Here is a 6,000-nt window from a genome sequence, read left to right on the forward strand (position 1 = left end):
AAAAAAGATATATGACATTTCTACTATACAGCACAACTCAAAACTCAGTTATTTAGCTACAGATAACCATAAAGCTTTACACTACAGTTGCAAGTTGAAGTAGTTCATACCATAGAAGCAGCATCCCTGAAAATATGCAGATACCAAGGAGTAAAACTCTACATTTAATTAGTTAGAAAGTTTATTTGCAAAGTTTTTGATGTGAACAGCTAAGGTAACCTCCACTATTCACGTTGCTCATTTTTAGCTAGAATGAAGTCTACAAGTTAGACTTCGAGCAAAAGCAAAAAAAGATGCAATGAATAAAAAAAGCGAAAACACTTGACTGGAGCAAGTTGTTTTCTTTGTGTGGATTTCCCTCCCACCTCTCCCAAAAAAGCTTGTGATTTCAACACAGAGGCAAGACATCCAAAAGATAATAATTTGATTCATTTTGCAAGTTTTCCATAGAGAAGAAAATAATCTCTTTTCAAAAGGAAATACATTTGGTATTGAATGGTTACTATACAAGACAATATGATCGCTTCTTTGCCTTTTAATTGTAATTTATGACAAAGAAGAGTGTTTCCTGTCTTTTTTTAGAAGAGTAATTTCAATGTATATTCTACCATGAATGAGTACTGAAAAGTTTTGTCATACACTATCTACACATTTCACATTGGGGTAAGATGTAGCTGTTATATGCTGGAAATCACAAATTAAACTAATCAAAACATCTACATGCAAGAACACATACAGGAGCTGGGCAATTTTCAAGCTGAGCACCTCTGAAATACCCTCTGTCTTGGAGCTGTACTACCTTACTATCATTCCCCCCAAAAGGAGTATAGAAAATACTGTTTCTCTATAAACCCTGAAAAAGGTAACCCATCTCTTTAAGATGGAAAAGGGGGTAAAAGCAGACTTCTTTTTTTCCTGCAGGAAATCTTGGGTTTTTTTGTTTTTTGTTTTTTTTTTGGTTTTTTTTTTTGTTTTTTTGTTTTTTTTTTTTTTTTTTGTAATCCAAGGCTAATGCAAAACCACTCAGATTTGGTTTTATTCGACCCTTTGCAAACTTTGCTTTCCTTCCACCGCTTCTTCACCACCACACACAGAAGGACATGAGGTATCTCGGGGTTATTAGACCGGTTTGGTGCAGGAAGCGTCAGTCAAATCCTTCCATTTGCTTTGATACGGCTGTGGGGGTTGTTTAGGCGAGATGAACATCCCTGTCATCCCCTTTTCCTTTTTATTTTGTGACAAGCAGGAGGGGAACTCGCTGGCCACGGCGCTGCCTGCTTGTCCCACTCCGTGGCCACCCCAGGCACCAGACCCGGCGGTGGGCGGGCTGCCCGCCCGCTCTCGGGGTGTTGCCGCTGCAGACCGGCCAGGCGATCCGCCGGCCGCACCCGACCTGCCCCCCCCCCGCCTCGCCCCCACACACCGGCCGGAAAGAGCGAGCAGCTTCTCTCCGACGACCGGACTAGGTGGGGCTCCGGCTCGGACTTCCCGCTGACAACGACGACGACGGCAGCCGGGGACCGTCCCCTTCCCCGCCCGCGGCGGGGCCGAGCCGGGCGTCACCCGCCCCTCCCCGCACCCGGCCGGGCCCCACGTCGCGGCTCCGAGCCGCGGGGTTACAACTTTCCGCTTCCGCTCCAACTTCTGCTCCGGGGACCAGCGGGAGGGAGGTGGCGGCGAAGGGCACGGCCGAGCCTTTGGCCCGGCTGGCAGCGGCTGCCCCTCAGCGCCCCGCTCTCTCCCTCACCCCCCCGCCGTGTCCCCCCGCGCCTGAGGCCGGACGAGGCGGCGGCTCCCAGTTCCTCCTCCGCCATGTTTCAGGCTCGTGCCCCTTCCCTCACAGAGCGCCGCTCCCGCCGCCGCCGCTCCCTCCCCCGCCGCCGCCGCCGCCCCCACCGGCCCGTCCCCGCCCCGCCGCGCCACCTGTACCAGACACGCCGCTCCCCACCCCACCGCCGCGGCAGCCCGGCCCGCGCTCCCCGCCGCGACCTACCGGACAGCGCCTCCGCTCCCCGCCGACCGCCGCCTCGCCGGCCGAGCCCGTTGCGCTCCGCCCGCCGCCCGCTCCGCTCCCTCTCGCTGCCTGTGCCGGGGCGCGGCTTGGGGCCGTCGCCGTGACGCCGCACGCCCAGCCTCGCTCTGGCGCGGCGGGGGCGGTGCGGAGGGGAGGGGTGACCTCGCCGCTCCGCTCTCTCTGCGCAGGCGCCCGACGCCGCGAGGCCACCCCTCCCCCAACCTCTACCCGGCTGCCCGCAGGGCCCCATGGCGGGGCAGCCTGGTCTCTGACGGGGCGCTGACACCGTCCCCCGCGCACACAGCCCCGGTGCGGTGGGGAGGGCTGATAGGAAGGGGTGGCCCACGTTCTGGCGGCGCTGCCGCGACTGGAAACCCCGCTGGGGCGGGCCGGGCCGCGCCGCCTGCTGTGCGGCTCTGCGGCCTCCCCGGGCTCCCGCCACCGCCCGTGGTGGCAGCGAGGGAGGGAGGGAGGCCGCGGGGTGGGTGTTGGGTACTGGCGGGCTGGACGCGTTGTTGTCGTCACGCTGCTGCTCTTGGACTTGAGGTGGGCATGGACTGTGAGCAAAATGTGCTGTTCCAGCAGCCAGGGGCTGGAGAAGTGTGTTAAAGCTGGGGACCAGAGCCCAGAGTTGCCCTGCAGTGCCAGAGTTGCCCTGCAGTGCCAGAGTTGCCCTGCAGTGCCAGGCCTTTGATCTGTGTCCCAGTGCCAGCCCTGCCAGACAGTCCGCAAGATGCCCTGTGCTCCACAGCAGTGTCCATTGGGATAACGCCATTCTCCTCTCCTTAGGTTCTCTGTGGGATAACATGGTCATCTTTCCCCAAGATCTTGTAAGCCCCAAGTAGAAGCCATGGCCTAGTTAGACCTCAAAAGCAGGTTAAAAGCCCATCATGGTTGCTTTAAGTTAATTTAGAACATCAAGAGCTGAGACATAAATGCCAGGGCAGTATCTCTTAAATTTCTAAAAGGATTTTGAGATCCATCGGTGAACAGTGTTTTAGAAATGCAACGCACCACTGTTTTTATGTAGATTATTACGGCTCTGGATGCAAACAGCCTATTATTAGCCCTGCTGATATAGAGCAGGATGCCCGTTGCCTGTAAATAATTAGGATATTTCTTTCTGTTATTTTAGTCTGAAATAATATAAGTAACTTTTTTTTTTTTCCTGAGTGTCAGTAATATTTTCCAGTTACAAAGGGTTTAACTGATGAAGGTTAAAATTAAATGAGCATTTATGTTTCTAGGAAACACTTAGTAAGCAAATAGTTAACATGGTACGTTCAGATAAAAGTTTTTCTGGGAGGAAGTGCACAGCAGTGTGTAAAACTGACAGGAAGTTGCAGTGAGGCTTTTGGCAAGGAGAGTGGGTGTGGAGGAAGCACAGGCTTTCTGTTTGTAGCACAGAGATAGAAAAGGAATTAAAAAAAAAAAAAAGATATTACATTTCGCCAAGTTGTATGATGGAGAGTTCCTTGCTAGAAATGTTGGGAGACCATACAGCTTCAAATGAATATGTGGGAGATGACAGAGCTCAAATAATGACCAACGAAATTAACTGCCCTTGGTAAAAGAAGCTTCATCTAGATTCAAGGCATTCAAAAAATGCTGCATTTAAAACATATTTTTCTTCTAGAGTGTTGCTCCCAAATGTCATATAAAATCTCTTCTGAAGTCCAGACACATCTCTTGGTGTTTTACAGCTTAAACCCTTGTGCAGTACTTTGATAATGAATCCCTGTAAATGATGGATAATGCGAGAGAGCTCAGGTTGTGAAAAATCAAGTACATAGAAACCAGTCCTTTCTCAGTAAGGTGTTCTATGTGGGGCAAAAATAATGAGAGATGTCAAAATCGATAAAATACAGTCTCTCAAGTAAAAATCATAAGAGTGTCTCATGCAATTATTAGCTGTATAGTGTGTTTACTCACCATATTAAAAAAGACTCATTTCTTTAGTCGTTTCTGTCAGTAGACATTGTCATTAGCTCCCAGGAATTTTCATTGTACAGAGGAAAAGAAGAAACAGAAAGATATATCCTCTCCTCTCTCAACTTTCTTCAGTGAACTAGATTAATCACAAATAACAAACAGTGTTCTGGGAACAGATATGTGTCATTACTGTAGCACTATTTTACAATGTGCCTTTAACTGCCCTGTGTTTTATAGGCAGTGGGGTAAATACTGCTCTTCGGTAAATGACAAGAAACAGGAAGGGGCCTTTGGGAGTCTGAGTGAATCTCCCATGAGCAGACCTTCGTGCTTTGAGGTTCATACAGGGGAATCTGAAACTCAGTATTTTAAAAGAAGTATGTATACACATACACACACATATGGTTTACTTAATATAGACGTGCTTGGAGATTGATCACTGTAACTAGAAGAAATAGGCAATTAGGATCCATTCTGAGCAAGAGACAGACTGTTGCCTTCTCAACTCTCTTAACCACATACTTTGAATGTAAATCGGGCCTTTAAGTTTGGATTTTCCTATGAATCATCTAGCTAATCCTCAACACAATTCTTAAACCGGCTTTGCTCATATCAGTGTGACTGGCGAATAGAAATCGGTGTGCTTGTTAAGTGTACTTACCCGGTACTCCACACAGCTTGTTCTGTTCAGCTTGTTATGTGTCGCACGTGCGCCTGAGCCACTCGCTGATGGTCACTCAAGCAACTGTGCCAGTGCGGAGGTGCCCCTTTAACAGAGCAACTCCTCAGAGAACTGAGAATATTGAAGAAATGGGGGAGATAGGGATGAAGAGCTGTTGTATTTCATAGGAGCAACACAGATGCATCAGCATTTCTTAGCAGGCCTGCCTGTGCCCAGCATCGCTCTGGAGTTCTTAAAGAAGGAGGTCGAATACCCAGCCGCCTGCTCACCAAACAAAAACACAGAAGAGACCTGCTTATGCCCATAAACTTTAATGACAAGTATACCTTTCCAAGGCACAGTACCACTTGTCCTTTGAGCTGTAACTTCTGTATCCTGATTTACCAGTTGCCTGCCTGTACTTCAGAAACCTCTTCTTTCAATGACTAATGCTTAGCTGGAGCTAATTCAGCCTGCTCATTGCTATCACAGGGAGCTGTCTGATAAAGTCATGGCTGTTGTGAGGAACAGCTACAAAGGGGCGCAGAAGATCCTGTCTGGTGGATGGAGGAAAATACTGACAGTACTTGTTAGAAAGTTCTGTGGAATTATTGGGTGGGGGGTGGAGGGGTGAGGAGTTGATAGATTATTTGGAAGAAACAAAGGAATATTTTTTAAAATGATGTTTTAATAAAAGCTTGACAGGGTGACCTTTGGTCACCTCCATGTAATTTTTCTAACTTTGCCTGCATTGTTTTCACTGGGGCTGCATGGGTGTTGGAGTGAAGAATGTGGCTCTATGTGTATTGCAGTTTCATTACTGCTGAAATACAGCCATCTCTGGGACAGAATGCAGAGCTGGCTTGTGCCAGCAAACTCAGAAGTTTAATGGGCCTGTGGTGCCAGGGAATGTTGTGCTGGCTGCGTGCCAGCTGGCTGTGAACTTTCTAGAAATTTGTCCTGAAGGGAAAAGAAATGTCATTTGGTTCATCTAGGAGGGTGCTTTGCTTTCAGAGAGGAAGCAAAGTTCTCATATTTTCTGGTGAATGGACTGAAAGGGGTCGCTTCTTAGCTCAGAGACTTGGTTGTTCCAGCAACAGAGTGTTTACTAGATCAGAATGTGCTTTGGATCATGAGAGCAATAAGGAGGAAACATCTCCGACACTTAAGAAAAATGTCTGTTATATTTGAGACAAAGATGCATGAGATATCTTTATCATCCTTTATCCTTCAACATGATTTTCGTTTGATATTTCTCAATACTCAGAAGATTTAGTCACGTAGAGTGGGAATACCTGCCTGCCTAAGTAGCTCCTTGAGATGTTTCAGAGATGTGTCTTCCCCTGCAGTTTGATGCAGTTTCTCTGTGTCTTCATGTCTGCTGATATGGCTT

The 6,000-nt window shown here is 48.3% G+C and overlaps 1 protein-coding gene across 1 annotated transcript in view; it reads right to left on the reverse strand.

Moving 5' to 3' along the window:
• Positions 1-2,140, reverse strand: part of RAP1B (RAP1B, member of RAS oncogene family) — a 30,667-nt gene extending 28,527 nt beyond the window's left edge. Inside the window, exon 1 of the mRNA XM_065836675.2 lies at positions 1,994-2,140. The gene's annotated coding sequence lies outside the window, so the exon portion shown is untranslated. The remainder of the gene's footprint in view (positions 1-1,993) is intronic.
• Positions 2,141-6,000: the final 3,860 nt, after the last annotated feature.

This window comes from Patagioenas fasciata, chromosome 1 (assembly GCF_037038585.1).
Source record: "Patagioenas fasciata isolate bPatFas1 chromosome 1, bPatFas1.hap1, whole genome shotgun sequence".
Taxonomy (NCBI): domain Eukaryota; kingdom Metazoa; phylum Chordata; class Aves; order Columbiformes; family Columbidae; genus Patagioenas; species Patagioenas fasciata.